Consider the following 19,153-nt stretch of genomic DNA (forward strand, 5'->3'; position numbering starts at 1 on the left):
AGATTTCTTATTTGTTCTTTTTCTGATAATCTTGAGAACTGTCCAGATGTGCCAATAACAAAGCTTTCCAATTTTAAGTATAGGAAGTTGATTCTTCTGTTCTCATAGACTGATTTGATTCAAAGAGGGCCAAAAAGGTGGCCCAAATTGTTACTGGTATTAATAAATTTTTCACAATTATAACATCTAATGGAAAACATTCCATTTTTAGGAATTCTACTGGGTTCTGCCTGATATAATGTTTCAGCGAGAAGGATTCCCCCAGATTTCCAGGGTCAGTGGCTGCAGGAATGAACAGGTAAAGTACTTCTCAGACACTATTACATTAATTTTGCAGATAACATAAAAATATTTTGGTTTTCATTGCAAAGTAGCTTTTGGGATGCATCTTTGCTATGGATAAGTGACACGAACAATGTCCTGATATCCTTCATCAAAATACCTGATTTTGTACTCAATAGTACAGCTTATAAAAATATAGCCTTCCTCATTTTCAGGAGCAGAAAGTTTCAGCAAAATTCCAGTTATATTTTCAAAATTTCCAAAGTCTGCTTTTGAAAAATCTCACCTGTAGTATCTGATAAATACTGTGTACTATTTTGTTCAGCTGAGCAGAATTTAATTAAAAACAAAACCACAAAAAGTACTCCTGGGACAACATTCCTAATCCCTTTAGCAGAATTTCAGACGACTGAAAACTACCTGCAGGAAAAGACCTATACATTATTCTAGTATTTTCTTACAAGTCGCCTGCAGGATAGCACCCATTCTTTCCCTTATAATTGCAACAACACTAGTGCTTTTCTCCCAAGCAATTTACAATATGGAGTGGCAGGCCAACAATTATGTTATGAGAGAATGGGGATACATTATATGCATTGCTGCAGTGGTAACAGTATAGAAAACCCTTTACTAGTAAGCCAGCGAGAGGAAACTCTCCATCTACCCCAACAAGAAGACAGCATTCTTTATCACCTATATGAAATAGATTAGCATGTTTATCTTACCTCTCAAGGGAAAGATGCCAGTGTCATAGGCAACATCAAGTTTAGAGCACTGGCTAGCGTTTTTTGCAGCGAGACAAAGACTGTGACACCCACAGAGAAAAGGTTACTGTTCACCTCCTAGAAGCAGTCCCTCCGGAGACCTCTTACGAGGTTTACTGAATGTCAGAAGATTTTGCTGTTCCTGTCTGCTAGACTTGTGCTGCAGATAGACAGCAGGATTTCAGCATACAGTTTGCCTCTTTCTATCAGCTCCTAAATTCAATTAAAAGTGCCTATGGCACTTCTCTGCTAGGAAACATTTAGCACTGCCACAGACACTCATTCCGAGAAGTCATTTCAAGGCACCAGAGCTCTTTTTAAAACCTCTGCTGTGTATGCATGAACGCCAGAGTCCACAAGTACCTGCACACAGTCACTATCAGAAAAAAGTTACTAATGTCCTCCATACGCTGACCTAGAGGTGACAACAGAACTGAAACAATGGCCACGGCTCCTTTTGATTACAAGTCTGTTATTTTGACACAGCACCTCTGACCACGTTCACACTTTACACAAGACACATTTTTCCTTCTAAGCTTTGTTTTTTCCCTATATATACTATAGTGGCTCAAAAGAAAACAGTGCAGCCATATGTTCCACTCTGGCCAGTGAGATCACCCATGAATATACAAATAAAACCTATCGGATACACCATTTCTATTTCAAAAACCCACCTTATCACTTCATCTACCGACATATAAGCAGATCCATGGTCACACCAACCTATATTTTTTGTGATAAAGACCTCCAACCACTGAAGCATAACAGGGACATTCTCCTTGCCCACATATCTGCTATGCCTCATTTACTCAGAAGAAAATACCATTTTAGGTTATCTACAGATTCCCCATACAAGTTAATTACAATAGCTTTCTGAGTCAGAGCAAAGCAATAAGAACAAAGGTTTAAAATTTAGTTGAAGCTAAAATCTTTACCCTGAGAAAATAATTAGTATATTTTTCAAACACAAATTGTAAGATTGCAAGGAAGTCCAAATTTTATTTTGCTAAATATTGTTGTCATTGTCCCATATTATTCTTATGTGAAAACAGTGACTGGAAGCTGTACAAGATTTATCCAAATTCTGCCTTCATTTGCACTCAGAGAACTTCATAGGAACTAAATTGTTTTCATATCTTTCATCCCGAAATTATTATTTTAATTGGTGACAGAAGCTATAATTCAGTCTTTACTTAAAGACAAAGAAATAACAAAAGCTACTATAAACACTTCAACCCTCAAAACCTAATCAAGAAGTAAAGCTAAAATGGGACTAGACAGTAGATGTGAAAAATAGAAACATTAATTTAGTTAATCCATTTGAAGGTGCTTTCCCACTTACATTCATAACCATCAGTCAGGAAATTATGGAAGACAAAATACTATCCGCTGGTGACGGTTTAGTAGCTTACATGAAAACAGGTGGTGATCTCAACTTCATGATTTCTAAACATTTTTGAGAGGTATCTGCTATTTAGCTGATTCAGAAAAGAAGCCAGTGACAGGTTGGGTTGCAACTCACCCACTGAAAGTGATTCCTTCTGACTCAGTTATTTCAGAAGAGAAGGAAGCTTTCTTCAGTTTCCAGTTTGCCAGTCCAAAAGGTTTTAAAATATCTCCTATGATTCATATAAAGAAAGAGGACACAGAGAAGAACAATAGCAGAAGATGAAGAATTTCTTGAAAACATGGAGATTATTGAAAGGAAAAACAGTTGTACATAAACCTCCTTTTTTGTTTATCTTTCTTTCAAGAAAAATGCATTTATGGTCGGAGTGGAATTTAATAAGATTCTAATAGAAAATTCTGACCAACTACGATATTCAAACAGCATCTTGAAAAATCTTACAGAATTTCCCTGACAATCAGACAAATATCTTCCAACTATTATTCTGTAATATGTAACTGCATAATTCATATTTAAAAGTATGGTTAAGAGGATTAAGAAGATAAATGCAATTTCGAACTATGAGAGCATCCTAGTCAATAGATTAATTTTACTTAGAAGACATACTTGTCCTCAGGTGAAAAGTGTTTACCTCTTGCAGTAGTTTTAAGTCAATTCCATTATATCTCTTGGAAAAAAAACCCAGACTGGTAACACAGTAAGGTTATTAAGTAGAGGCAAGTCGTAAAAGGTAACTGACTTTTGGCAGTATTTCTAATTAGTCTATCCTTGTTCTTTAGTTACACAATCTTAGAAGTAGGATGTTCAACTAAATGAAAGCTACTGTATTTACAAGTTCAAGAGGAATCCCAGCGGTCCATTATTTAGTGTGTAATCATTTCTTGTGGAAGCGACTACTGAAGGCTGTGGCTATGCTGAAGGCACCTGGCTATGTTCCTAACTGCACTCAGATGAAACAAAGCAGAGATGAGAATTACTGAAAGTGAAACCACTACTATGTTCTTCCCGGGTGTTATTTTGGTTTCTGTCATAAATCAAAGCTAAAAAGCTTCTCTGATTTTTCAGTGGTTGCCAATAGAAACAATTAGCCACTCCTATCAGGGTGCGTGGCTGACATGTAATAGGATGCTACCAAGAATTCTTTTTTTCCTGGAAATATGCTGGCATCAAGAGGAGAAGAAAGAAAGAATTGCTTTCTGCTCTGAACACTCATTTTTATATCAGTGCACAACTTTGTTTAAAATAAGAGTGGTTGCAAACATTTAGACCCTGGGCCTAAGGCCTCCAGGTCTTCCTGTCCCACTGCAATTATGCAGGAGGCTCACATTAGGGCTCCAGTTGTTTGTAATGGCAGCACAGACATCTGCTTACACATTTGGGGAATACCGGCCTAAAGAAAAGAGCAATCAGTTAACTCATTTATACAAATCCCTTTCTGCTACCCACTCAGATTCTGAACACCACCAGCCACAGAGCCGAGAGGCAGTCTACTGTTCAGGCTTCCACAACTGCCTGACCTTTCCTCTAAGCATATTAGCCCACAGCAGATCGAACTTCAGCAGCCCTTCTGGGGCCATGGACTTTGTTGAATTTTAGACGATCATTGGTGTTCTGAGCCTCAGGCAAATCCTTCAGTGCTGCTCTTCTTATCACAAAGTAATTACCTGGCCTTTCTTCAGGCCTGTTTGAATTCATGGGTGGAATTCAGCGAAAAGGTTAAGGAGTCAAAAATCAAATTAGAATTTGTTTTCAGTCAGTTTTCCTGCCTTCATACCAGATGGAGTCAGCAATTTGAGAAGTCTGACAGGCAACTTGACTGAGTCTATCAGATGGTCAATTGATCACTTTCATGTTTGCCAAAAAGTTTAGAGATAAAAACCAAAAGCATATTCTATTGACATTAAAATACATAGACTACAGACAGATTTCTGAAATGATACAGTAAAACACTTTGGAGTGGGAGGATTTTTTGCTTTAAGAACTAGAGACTTTTCTCTCTAAACAGAGTGACCGGTGACTATGAACATTAAACAACTGTATGTAGATTTTCAGGTGGAGTCAGGGGAAGCACTTTGTAAACCAGAAAACCATTTCTCAGAAGAGCTGACTTTATACTCTCTGCAAAAGACAGTATTTAATTAAATAGCTAGAGAAGCATGGACTTAGTACTGGAATATCTGTATGCTATGCTCTGGCTTGTTGCAAGCACACTTTTGTTCAGATCAAGTTGGATAAAGACTGAAATCTGTTACATTTGCAGGTCACAACTCAATTAATTTCAAATAGGTTCAAATTGCTGAGCTATCTGAATGTATCCATTTGAGATGCTGTCATACTCGGTGCAGATCCAATAGGATCCTTCAGCAGCCTTTCATTGGGAGCTGCCCTGCCCCCACCTTTCTCCTTACTAGGCAAGAGACTTAGAAAGAAGATATTCTAAGCCAAATATCGGCAATAATCTTTTTGTTAAATATACCGCAACTCTCTAACCTTTCCAAATAACACAAGAAGAAGCTACATAGTGCAGAATAAGGATGATAAATACTACATTGGATGCTTTGCTGTTTATCCCATTTTACATGAAATTGTTTTAAACTTAAAAAATCAATGGCAACCCCCCTGCCCATCTCTTGAATTCTGAGATGTAGAAAAAGTTCAAAATCTCATATTTATGTTCTACATGAAAAAAAAAACAAACACCAAAAAACAACAAAACACCAAAAAGCAACTATTCAGACTGTTTGTGTAGAACCTTCTCTGAGAATATTCTTTTGGTTCAATTTATAGTAATTCCTGTTATCGGATGAAGGCAATAAGCAACTAATTAAAGAAATACATAGCTATTCATTTTGTCTCTACCCATATCTTTTTTGTTTCGAGAATTAGTCAAGACTATTTACTTATAAGATATTTTCATTTCTATTTTTCATAATAAGCTCTATGTCAGCTTGATACTCTGACTAAGATTTAAAATTGTATAACAATTCTGAAGTTATATTCGTCACCGAAGGAAGGAGATTCACTTCAGAAAGCAAAAGCCCTCCAGAACAAAACATTCAAACATATACACTTGCTATTTTTTAATTCCTCCATCATTACATATAGCCCATATGTTGTAATTCACACAGACTCTGTATGTGTGTATATGTACATTCACTATATACTGTGATGTATAGAGTTACCAGCATAGTACATTAGTCTTCCTTTTAGGTGAAAAGTGGCAGATATGACTACTGATGTTAGTACACTAATATTAAAGAGTTTACTATACTCAGATTTTCTCTTAAGCACATTTTTTTTAAAATAAGCTATTTCAATGTCATATTTCTATAAATTAAACCATAGTTCTCTTCCCTGTCTTCTGTAGTATGTACTTTATTGGACTAATTCATGTAGATTTAATAGTGTCTGTGCTATACAAGTAAATAATTTTAATTTGGCCATCTGCCCTAGAAAATACTTCATTACAATACATCTCCAAGGCCATACTCAGGCTTGCACTCAGAGACATCAGGGAAGATATCTAATGGAAGTTTATGAGGGGAGCAGATGTTCATTCCTGCTGTTTGATGTTGGTGACATCTGAGACTTTACCACTAAGAAATCCAAGAATAGCAGAAGTCACAAGAGCAGCATGCAAACTTCCTGCAAACATTCTAATGAGATCATTATTAAAAGAAACCAGTAGGAATTTATGTGCAGTCAATTCTAAGAACTTCTTCAGCAGTTTATTCCTCTTTGGTACATTCCCTTCCCTTACTTCTAAACAGAATTCAGAATTCCCCCATTGGTCAGGCTCATTTTACTAAAGCTAAATACCCGAGGCTGTGTAAGGCTTTTGGGGCTGGGAGGTCTCTACAAATCAGAGGGTTCTTGTGACGAAGTATTTTCAACTAGAGCACAGGTATTTACTCACCTATTTACTCCTGTTGGACCTAAAATTTACTGAGTTGAATGGTTGCTATTTTCATTCATGTAAAGTTTTTTTTAAAAAAATATTTACACACATATCTTTATCTCAGATTCAATGGCTGATACCAGAAAATTTTATGCCTGTTTTGCAGGAAAAACATAGCATAAAAATATTCAAGTACTTAAATTATTTGTAAGCCTAAGTTCTGTTTTCCAAAGTGACAGTGGTATTTACAGACCCAAAATTAATTGATTGTCAATGGGGCTCTGGTTTCTACTTATGTAATTAATTTATGATTATGAGACTTAGGCTCCTAAGTCACATAAGAACCATTAGCAAGTTTCTATTAAAGATTCATGAATAAATAAATTCACAAAGATCAAATGAATAATTACATGATAGATACACTGAGGGATGAAAAGTTATTGGTAATAATAACTACTATTGCTTCTAGTTGTCTGCTAATGTCTATGGACCATCACTTCCATACAAAATATTCCCAAGTATTAACCTTTCTAGGAAAAAATATGATTTTATCATATCAATAGAATTTCAGACTATCTAATATTGATCTTATTGATAGGACTTTTCTTGAAGGGGAGAAAGAGGATACAGGGATGCCAGTTATCATGATGATTTCAATGAAGTGAAAGGAAGTTCCAGATTTTGTTGAAGGAAAGTAGAGATTTAACATCTGCTAAAATCCATACAGATCAAAATATACAGTGAGAACAGCTCTCAATAGGTGAAATCTTTTAGTCACTAGATTTATACCACATACATAAAAAAATCTCACTAGCTTCCATTACTCAAGTGACTATATATGCAACCTGGGAGGTGAGACAAAAGGGAAAAAAGCAGCCGTCCTGCAGCTTTCCAGCTTGCTTTTTTTAACAGCCATTACTAAATTAAACTCTGCAGTAGCAGATCCTTTCAACTGACTACACTGGGCTTTAGATTAAGTTTTCAGTGACCAATGGATAAGACAAAGAATATAATGTATTATGTTAAGAATTCAGGGTCCTGCAACAATTAGTGGAAAAATATACTCACATGGTATTTGTAAAACTTCCTTCTTTATAGTTCACTTCACGGTACATGTACATATGTACATTTTAAAGAGTTACATTAACTGGAAAACAGAGACAATACAGAAAGAAAAATTTCTTGACTCTACTGTTCGAAGGAAACACTGAACTCCCTCCACAGTCCACAGCATACGATCAAAACAAATTATTCATGACTTTACTGGAGGTGACAATAATAATTACAGAGGTCAAAATTCTTCTCTTTTTATGTATTCCTCCCTTCTATGCATTTACATCTCATTTTCAAGATAATTTGGTTTCCAGACAAATAACTTTGGTTTGGCATTTGCAAGTTTTCATTTTTGTTGTTGTTAAGACTTATTGTGGGCAATGCAGCAGCAGAACAAAGTGAACAACCAACCTCCAGACAAGTATGTTCAAAATCAACCTCATTTCTATGGAGTCATTTCTTTTTGCCTTGGAAATTTTCCACCTTATTTGAGCTCTTATGCTTAGTGTTTTGTACAGCGTGATTGAATGGGCAAATCACTGCAGCCCAGAAACCTTCTTTCACATACACAGTTCCTAACTAGCCCCCTTAACTTGTATTTATTTATTTTTTTCAACATGAAAGAAAAAAAAAAAAAGGTCTTCATATGAGTAAAACCAGAATCTCTCCAGAACATCATTCTATCTGTTGTTGTCAATCAGCTCCCTTAACCTGTATCCAGTAATGCATTTTTTGAAAACTGTTTTGTTGCGTTCTGTAAAATAATGGGGCTACAGGCACCATTAACCAGTCATGCCTCCTCATTTTTCTAATAGCCTTAATGGCATAATAAAGTATCATCAGCTAAATAAACACAAGACTGATAGTGAACAAATAACTATGCCCAAGAAACTCTCTTTTAATTCACACATTTGAGCCCTAGTCTTTTAATCTTCTACATAAATTCTCATAGCTGCTTGGTACACTTGCCAAATCAACCCTTTTGAAATTTCATCTGAAAAATGCCATAATGCAACACAACTGCCTTTTTGCTAAACTGCTACTGAACTTCTCCTAAACTACAGCATAAGAAGGAACTTACCTCAAAATACCATGTTCTAGGGTGAACTATGTGTCTGTGCTTTGACAGTTAGTGACTAAGAATATAAATCAAATTAATAGATGGATTAGATAAAACTATATTAAGGAGAAATTAAGTATTGATAAGCTTGATAAATCATGGTATTACTCTAATGTGTCACAACACAGAATGGCATATGGCAGAACCAAATGCCAGTTAGAATGCTGAAATGTGCTACAGAATCAGACTAGTGATATGACAGGAACACTAAATAGCAAAATATCAATCTGGAAGAGTGGTCTCTAGTAGCGAAAACTTCCAGATTTTAGTTCTAGTGTAGCCAAATAAAAGACTACAAGCAAAAAATCACAAACAAAACAAGCCCACAATACTATTACTACCTTTCTTCTTTATCCTTATATCAATAAAAAGTACCACTCAATTTAAATAACCGAACACTTGCTAGAAATGGGGCTCAGGACAAATTCCAAAAGACTAGTAACTGACATTCAAATTGTTAAGTTCTGCAACTAAGATCAATGTCACTGATTCAGGCAGGGAGAGCAGTTATCATGCAATTTCATATAACCAGTAAGAGAAGTTTCCTGCTTTGGATACTATGGAGAAATAAGAACATATTACTGAGATTTTAAAATCCTTTATCCATAAGTACTGTCTTGGTCCATTTACAAATCCTATTTTCTAAAACACTAGATGTTTGTATAAGAACAATTATAAGAATATTCCTGCAGTTCTTTAAAGAGATTTTTTCTATAAACAAGTCATAAATCTTTCTTAAATATTTTTCATATTAAAAGAGATATTTAGTCAAAACTGACTTCATACTTTTGAGTTATGTGTATGATTTCTCTACTTCTAGCAGAAGAATAACTACCATCAGAAACATGGTAGAAGCAAGTATGATGTAATGGTTAACTTAACAGAGTAACAAGACCGTCTAATAAATCATATGCTGTAGTTGTCATACACATTTTCACTTTCATGAGATCAGGGCTATACCTTCTGTGCCAAAATCTACAATCTTCACAAGTTGTCACGATTTGACAAGGGGCTCATCTAGGAAAGCATCAGAAAACAAAAATGAATTATTTGCTCCATGTAAGCACTTGACATCTGGATCTCAACTGAAACATGACCCTGAGAAATGAAGGAATCTGCATTACAGTTATAATATCAGTTTCCATTTCACACAGAGCAAAGAGCAAGTAGGTGAAAATGCATGTTTAAAAAGAAACTAAAGTAAAAATAAAATATTTCAGAAGCTTGACTTCTAAAGCAAAACAGTCGTGGTTAGTGTATTTAGTGCCATCTAAACTGGCAGCCCGGGAGACTGATACAATTTTCTTTAGCCAGTGTGCAAGCAGAGTGTCTCACAAGCTTTCCAATGAACTAAAGCATGTAAGGACCATTTACAAACATGACAGGACATTAATTAATTCAAAAGGTCCTGAAAATACTGTTAGGAAGAATATTATATTAACAGAATTTTTATTGCATGAGATTTAACAGATCTTTTACATTAGTTCTCCTACTTACGCAGTTCTCCCAACAATCACTTGCTTACACTATTGGTTTTAGGGTAAACTGAATAAGAGTCTAAGCAAAAGAAGTACAATTTCTTCTTCATCTTTTCCGTAGGAGTCAACTGAACCTTGAGATCTAATTGCCATATGTTAATGTGAATATTAAATTAACATTGCTGTAGTCACAAAATATCTAATCCTCTTAAAAATATTTCCACAATCTTTGATATTATACTAAAAATAATTTACCTAGACAAGAAGCATCAAGAAAGCCATTATTATTTTTAGCTGAAAAACAGACAAAGCTAGTGACAAGCAAATGTAGACAACCTACCAGCTATGTGTCTCTTTTCTTTTAAATGGCAGTGCAAAAGAATGGATTGATTCAACAAAGATATTGGGCAACCAGAATAGAGAAAAACATGGAGACCTGCTACGAGCCAGCTGGAATCTTCTTACTTGCCTGAGTAACGTCTTTTTAAGGATTCAAGATGCAAACATGTTGAAGTAACCTGAAGATCATTTAACAATTTGACATATACAGAGAGAAAGAGCCGAGGAAAGAGCAATGTATGTGGCTCCCAGGAGGATAATCCACCTGAGTTATAACATTTTCAAATGTGCTGCATAATGTAAGTATTAATAGGACACAGGTGCCTTTGCTGTTGCATAGAAACAGGTGCACTGAGGCGAACCAAGTTATTTTTAATAAAGTAATTTCCATTTTAGACAACATAAGGTGGAGATTCTAGAAACAGCTTCCAAATTCTGAAGTGCCTGGTGCTGCCCACTAACACACACACAAGTCTCCATGCTTTGTAAAAATACAGTACCATGTTGGATTAAACATCAGAACTGGAGATAGGATAAAACCTTGGTGCCAAAAATTAATCCAGGAAACACTACTGTTCAAGCATATATACCAGGCTAAAGGTCTAGGAAACAAAGAATCATGCCACTGAAAATATAACTGGCATGAAGATTAACCAAATTAAACCAATGTCATAAACGGGAAGAGTAAAAAAAAAAGATAATTAAATATGCTGTAGTAGTATCTTTAGCTTGCACTATGACTTAAAATCTAAGTAATTCTGTAAAAACAATAAGCTACCTTTACTGCAGACTACTGTCATCACATTGTGATACAGTCTCAGGCTCTGATTATAAAACAATGCTAGAGGAGGCTTAGCTGTACTTGAACAGAAACTTCACAAAAAACACGGTGTGTTTCTGAATGCAGTGTCAGCAATATACTAGCCAGATCGGAGTTGTTTTTTCAAGGAAACAGTCTTAGCCAGCATCTAAGCTTGGCACTTAAGACCTTTGATGCACACCACTCTTTCATCTCAGGTTCATCACTAGCCACATGTAATTATTGAAATAACATGCCTTTTGAGAAAATATAGATATTGCTAGCTCTAGAGTGTACAGAACGTTGTAGTCTGAGGAAACTAACTACATTTGCAGCAGGTTCTTCTCTATTTCCTCACTTAAACTATTTTGAAATATTGTTCAGTGCTAAGAACCAGCTGTAGTATTCCAACAAAGAAATAGTTCATTTAACTGCTAAGCAAATGATAAATAGCTACAATTAGTTGCAGCCTGAGGGGGCAATGTTTTATGCTGATTACAGATTTGGTACCTTAAATTCAGAAGTATTGGTCCTACTAGCATTTTGGCTGCAAAATATAACTACTTTCTTGTACTAGATTCGATCCATAAAATCCAATTCTTGGGATATGTTTCCATATTTCTCTATGATCCAAAGGGATCCCCATTTCATCTCCAGTGTATCTCCAGTCCGTATGTGTGCAAAGGTTTATGGGAGCCTCTGTAGGTAAAAGGATCCATAAAAAATCATATCCACATTCTATCAAACAGTATAATCTAAAGGTAAAGGAGAAACGGAGACGACAATGAGGATACAGATGAGTTATTAAAATTGTAATTTTTCATCTGTTATTACAAATCAGGATCTGCATTAACCCTGACCATAGGGGGAAAAATATAACAATGCTGAAAAGAACAAGAACCTTCCAGTAATAGCAAAGTAGCAGATGCAACCTACATCGTGGATTCAAATGCACTGTATGGCTAGCAGAACCAATGTTAAGATATAGAGGACTTAGGGGATGGCAAATTTCAGGGTCATTTCAGGGTATTTGTGAATAAAAATATTAGCTAACAAAGTTTTTCTTACTTAATAGAGTGCTTATCAATAAAATTTGAAGAGGTAGATTGAGGTATCTTCAAGACAACTATAATGACCTCAAGTGGGAACCCCGATAATTATATGTCACCATACTTCATTTTTTCATGCAACAGCTTGTTGTGATTTCTGAACAGCAGAAGCTCCTTACTTCAGATAGTGCATCTTTTTTACAGTGAAAGGACAATTTTATAATAAACAAACTGGGAGACTCATTTACATTTCTAGGTCTGATATGGACTTCCTGTGTGATTTTGAATTTAATTTCACCGTACTTCATCTCCCCATCTGTTTTGAGAATGCTGAGACACTACAATAACGAAGACCACATAAGAAACTAGACATGTGTATTGCAACCTTCCTTAGCAACAAAAAACTCAGGGCTTGTGTCACTTTAGGAAGATTGATAATGGATGTTCAATCTTAACATCCTAAGAAGAAATTTTTTTTATCAGGGACATACTGTGTATCTTGATTAACTGCATATCTACAGTATAAAAAAATAAATGTCAGGGCCATTAGGTGAGAAATTGTAGCTTTTTTTTAGTTCAAAACTCATACTCCGAAATTGTACTGTATATTAAAAAATTAATCAAATATGTATGTGTATATGGTCTATACAAATAATTATCATACATGGAAAAGACATATGTAAGAAGTACACTCTCAAGTTAGATCCATCACACTCTTCTGTACCATCTGAAACTAGCAACATGTTGTTGAAGATGTATGTCCTGATGGGGTGAAGTTGTTGAGACCACAGAGATCAATTTGTTGATATTCTTAAAAAAGACTGCTTAATGTTAAGACGTTTTAAGCAAGATCAATTTATGTAACTTCGTAATTCATCAGTTTTTATATTGTTTGTCCATCAGTAGCATTTTTCTTAATTTTATTCTACACTCATCAGCAAGACAAGGCACTAAAAGCACTAGCAACTGCCCAGAAAAGAGGACAGAACAAGGGTGAAGGAGATTGAAGTGAAGGGACCAAGCCATAAATGGTTTCTTCTATCTCTAGTGCAAGTGCTGTAAGCTCTGATGCAATGTGGTCATCAGCATATATTGTTTCTGATACTGTGCAGATGAATGTAATTTACGCCTTCAATAATTTATAAGGTATTTCAACATGCTATTCTTATTCCACACACAGTAATAGATACGTGGAGTATGGTCCGTAATGCTGGCTGCTTATTTTGCAGAAGAGTATTGCTCCCCTTTTGAGAACCTTTGATAATTGGCAATGTTTAGAGAAGCAGACAACATTTTATATTAGAAGTTCCAGTGGGTGCATTATGTGCTGATTGCTTTCTCTGTCAATTCATTCTGTTTGTACAGTAATAGTATAGAAATGAAACTATCACAGATATTCAGCTCACAAAATCAGAAGCAAGATGGGCAGCCCATGTATTCAACTACGATAGATCCAGTTCAAAGCCTCACAACATGACAAAATAATGAGTGGCCCTTTCATAACAATCCTTTTCAGAAATATAATTATTAACACCACCAAAAATCCTAGGGTGTGTTAATTGTTGATGGGTGTGGTTGCATTTTTGCAACAAATAGTGGTGCAAAACTAGCGGTAGACAGGCAGCTGTTCATCTTCCCCATGCAGAACAAGTTCCCCTAAGTAATACTGAGTTCCTACAACAAAGCGTTCCCTTTATGAAGACCAATGATGTTTTAAGGTTCTAGTTCAGGGATGGAAAGAAAGAATATGCTACCTTAAACTGAAATTCATTTGGAAAACACAGAGACACCAGAATAATGACACTGATCACACCAGAATACTTCTGGACAGAAGGTGAAAAAAATAAAATATCAGTCTACTGAAACTGCAAAGCAAATGTAAATGGCAGAATATAATAACCAGGGTTGGACAGCACACTGAGGTTCAGATTTACACCTGATGTGAAAGACGGCACAAAAAACATAGCATCTTCTCTAGTACAAAGGCCTTGGTTTCATAATGACTTGGAGAGACGAATGTTGTCTACTGAAATACAAATGCCAGTTGCTAAACCTTTCTAATTATCTATTTCTCTAGGAGAAAATAAGCTTATAGGTTATCAGGAGTGGTCAACATGGATTCACTACGGGGAAATCATGCTTGACCAATCTGACAGCTTTCTGTGATGGCATGACTGGCTGGGTGGACGAGGGGAGAGCAGTGGACATTGTCTATCTCAACTTCAGCAAGGCTCTTGACACTGTCTCCCATAACATCCTTATAGGTAAGCTTAAGAAGTGTGGGTTAGTTGAGTGGACAGTGAGGTGGATTGAGAACTGGATGAGTGGCAGAGCTCAGAGGGTTGTGATCAGTGTCACAGAACCTAGTTGGAGGCATATAACTAGTGGTGTTCCCCGGGGGTCAGTACTGGGTCCAGTCATGTTCAACATATTCACTAATGACCTGGATGAGGCGACCGAGTGTACCCTCAGCAAGTTTGCTGATGATACAAAACTGGGAGGAGTGGCTGATACATCAGAAGGCTGTGCTGGTATTCAACAAGACCTGGACAGGCTAGAGAGTTGGATGGAGAGGAACCTAATGAAGTTCAACAATGGCAAGCGCATGGTCCTGCAACTAGGGAGGACTAATGCCATGCACCAGTACAGGTTAGGGGTTGAGCTGCTGGAAAGCAGCTTGGCAGAGAGGAACCTAGGTGTCCTGGTGGACAAGTTGACCATGAACCAGCAATCTGCTCTTGTGGCTAAGAAGGCCAATGGTATCCTGCAGTGCATTAAAAAGAGCATGGCCAGCAGGTTAAGGGAGGTCATCCTCCTCCTCTACTCTGCCCTGGTGAGGCCACATCTGGAGTATTGTGTTCAGTTCTGGGCTCCCCAGTTCAAGAAAGACAAGGAACTACTGGGGAGAGTCCAGTGGAGGGCTACAGAAATGATCAAGGGAATGAAGGACCTCTCTTATGAGGAAAGGCTGAGAGACCTGGGTCTGTTTAGCCTGGAGAAGAGAAGACTGAGAGGGAGTCTTATCAATGCTTTAAATATCTAAAGGGCCGGTGTCAAGAGGATGGGGGCAGACTCTTTTCATTGGTACCCAGTGACAGGACGGGGGGCAACAGGCACAAACTGCAACACAGGAAATTCCATCTGAACATGAAGAAAAACTTCTTTACTTTGAGGGTGACAGAGACCTGGAACAGGCTGCCCAGAGAGGTTGTAGAGTCTCTTTCTCTAGAGATATTCAAAACCCACCCAGATGCATTCCTGTGCAACCTGCTCTAGGTGAACCTGCTTTTGCAGGGGGGTTGGACTAAATGATCTCTAGAGGTACCTTCCAACACCTACCGTTCTGTTATTCTGTGAAAACTGTGTTCCTAATTCTTGATTTTAGTTATTAAAGGCAACATGAAGAACTGTAGATTTTGACATTTCCTTTGTAAACCACTACACAGCCACAGATCTTGCAATAATTATTAGTTAAGGGATACAAGACAAAGATGTACAGCCCTGAAAAAAAATATAAATTACTTTCAACCCTGAAAAATCCAGTTGGAACTCCCTACCTCTAAAACTATTTCCCCAAAATTCTTTAAAACAATTATTCTATTTCCTGTAAACACATTCTATTTGAAGAAACAAATTTATAGACTCTATTGTGAAGAAATACAAAATGAAATTTTTTATTTCTGAGGGTGGTGAGACACCGGAAAAGACTGTCCAGAGAAGTCATGGATATCCCATCCCTGGAAGTGTTCAAGGGCAGGTTGGATGGGGCTTTGAGCAACCTGTTTTATTATTGTTTATTGATCTTTTATTGTATATTTTTTCCATTTGCTTAATTCAGTATGAACTGAATGCAATCTTTTAGCATGTTCCTCAATGGATATTACTTAAAGCACCAACAGTGCTGAAAGATCTTGGTCTTAGAAAAAGCAGTTTCAAAGCAGGGAAAAGGCCATTCATCCTGGTCATTATCATTCTCAGATGCAAGCCTGTTGCTCAGTAGGATGGCATTCACGGAAACTAAGCTCAGCAAAGCCAGTATTTGCCAGATGGCTCCCTTCCTTCAAGATGGGCAGGCTTTCTATGAAACACTCTTCTTATTTCTTCTGCATAAGACAGGAACAGATGAAGGTAGCTGTCCATGATCTAAACACAAGGGAGGACTTGAATCTTGTTCTTTGAAGTAGTTTTATCCACTGTATAGGAGACTGTGAACATTTTTTTAGCACAGTGAGCCAAATAAACTGTGTAGATTTATACTGTGCTTTAGAACAGATGAAGGTGTTTAAGTGGAATAAAATATATCTGTGTATTCACTTCACAGATAATACAACACAATACCATTACTAATGTTAAGCAAATATTAGTGCCTTAGGAATTATCAGTGTTCACCCCAAAATTTTTTAGTGTTCGGGTTTTTTTTTTTACTTCTAGGCTCATTTCTATTTTCTCTCTGGAAACAGGCTAGCAAATTGGTTTACTAGGAGAGATCTTTCTCAAAAAGATTGTATGTATTTGCACTAGGAAATTTTCAATTCATCCTACACATTTATTCGGAGCAGAAGCTGAAGTCAGACACTTACAAGGTAGAAGATCATCTCTCCCCTGTATCAGAAATGACCAAACTCTTTTCATATTTTAACATTCAAAAACTCACAAGAAGTTGCTGCTTACTGAACTACAGAAGAATTATTACTGTAATTTAAACATAAAATAATTGCAAATAGCCAATACGTTGAAGAAGATACCAATCTGATTTCAGACCACAAGTGAAAACCTGTGGAAAATAAACTATTATTTACCCACTCAGTGTAATCATATTCTGTCTGTCTATTACAAGTGTGCAGAGAAAATCACTGAGGCACAACATAAGTCCCTTATGAAGTGGTTTACTACTGGGGCTTGTGAAAAAAATAATCAATGTTTATTTCAGCACATTAGTCTGGGTCTTCCAGTCATGAATTAGTTTGGAGGAAAATCTGAGTTATGCAGTGATCCATAATCTCACTAATTCTTAACCTCCATAAATGTAAAATTCAACTCTTTTCTTCCTAAGCTTTGGTAAATATTTAAGATGAAACTTAGTCCAGTTTTATACAGTACTAAAAGAAATAATATTTTTTATCTGGAGGAATCCTGCTAATTTTTTTACCTTATATTTTCCTATGTGTGTCTAGTACCTTGTCCCTAACTACATTTCAAAGAGAACAAAAATACATAGACAGAAGGAAAAATTTTTTCAAGTCTTGTGAGACAAATGTATGGTTTGTGAGGAAAATTTAAGTGAAGTCAACGTTTATTCCTTGAGATTAACATTAATGGCATCTAAACCAATTTTCATTCTATTCTACTGTAATACTGGTCCCAATCTGCCAAAGCATTTAAGCAGTATCGTTACATGCAAAAAAACTGATCATGTTCTTAAAGATAAGCAAGGGCCCAAAGGATTTGTTGGATCGAAGCCAATATAAGTATTCAGTTTAATACTTGAGAGTAGAGCTGCAGCAGGGCAGAAACTCAAGGCTTTTTACAAGTCATATGTACAAACTATCACCTGGAATTCATGATCAATTCATAAGATCCCAGTTAAAGTATTCAATAATTATAAAATATTAGTTCAGCATATTCATTCAAACAAATATCATGGACAAATTAAGTGGACTAACAGTATTGTTTTTAAATCTAAGCAAAGAAAAATTGGGGAAAGACATCTTTTTGCTGTAGAAGTTTTGCAGTCTATAAACAACTACTTTGTAAATAAACAGGAATTACTCATGTTATTGGAGAAAATGCTCTTGTGGGAAATCCACATGCAAGGTGAATGTAGAAAAATGCAAGTTGTCTGTCATCAGCATCCCTAGACTTCAGACATTTGGGAAGAATGTTTCCAGTTTTCCAGTGATAACACGAAAGAAGACTATGAGACAAGAGACAGTCTTCAAATTGATATCTTAAAGTAGCTTCCTATAACACTTACAATACTGAAAAATAGTTTAAATGGATACAAGACTCCAATAGGATTACAAGATGTAGGCTCATGTGGTTTATGAGATATTAGGGAAACTCTGTGTGTAAGACTTTCAAACCCAAAATATTTCACAAAACACATGGAAAATAAAAATTCATTAAAAAAAAATTAAAAATCTCTTTGTCCAGACAGTAGTTTATAGGGTTTAATAAATTCCATTTTTCCCTCCTATTTGGATGGGAACCATCACTCTTACCTAGAAGACAACTGTGTTGCAATAGTTAATTCAGATGTTGTCCTTATGCTGGCAACACTGAGACATAAAATATTGCAAATGACAAATTTTAGACTCCTGTCCCTAGATAGATGAAGGGATCAATATTAGTTGTTTCTTCCTTACTCCTGGCAAAGTATGCATGTGGAATAAGAGACATACTGAAGATGATGGATGTTGGATAGATTTATCCTTTTGCCACCTGTTTCAAAGGGTTATTTATCCCACCAGCCATCTGAGCTAGTATATGACTTAATGATTTGTGTACATCCTTGATACAGCTAGTTTCAAAACAGAAACATCTACTAGAGATACAAAGACAGACATCATCACAGATTTATCTGATGCTATGAAGATGCTAAGACCAACCATGTACTTCAAGGAAGAATAAACAACAACAAAACTAAACCACAATCACCTCATAATCTGCACAATCAGATAATTAGAGTGATTGCTAATGACATTGCAACTCAAAATAAAATTGGGGATTTTAGTGGAGGCAAACCCCAAGCCTGTCATTGATTTTCCTGTTTGTCAACATTTGGGAACAGCCTATCTATTTTCATTTGAACTTCCACTTGAGGTATTTAAATTGCTTTGAGTGATTGAGGTGTGCAGCATTCATTTCCGGATTTCTTACAGCTAAATTTATTCTTCAGGAATGAACTATTTCAATGTGCTGGATCAAAGGAAGCCTCTACAATTCATCAATTTAATGAAAACT

General features: G+C 36.2%; 1 protein-coding gene across 14 annotated transcripts in view; it reads right to left on the reverse strand.

Moving 5' to 3' along the window:
* Positions 1-19,153, reverse strand: part of LRRC4C (leucine rich repeat containing 4C) — a 567,176-nt gene that overhangs the window by 127,314 nt on the left and 420,709 nt on the right. For 6 of the 14 annotated variants that reach the window (XM_074584306.1, XM_074584301.1, XM_074584302.1 and 3 more), the window contains one exon: positions 2,569-2,665. The exons of the other annotated variants lie outside the window; for them this stretch is intronic. The gene's annotated coding sequence lies outside the window, so the exon portion shown is untranslated. The remainder of the gene's footprint in view (positions 1-2,568; positions 2,666-19,153) is intronic. 14 annotated transcript variants of the gene reach the window in all.

Source organism: Larus michahellis, chromosome 4 (assembly GCF_964199755.1).
Source record: "Larus michahellis chromosome 4, bLarMic1.1, whole genome shotgun sequence".
Taxonomy (NCBI): Eukaryota; Metazoa; Chordata; class Aves; order Charadriiformes; family Laridae; genus Larus; species Larus michahellis.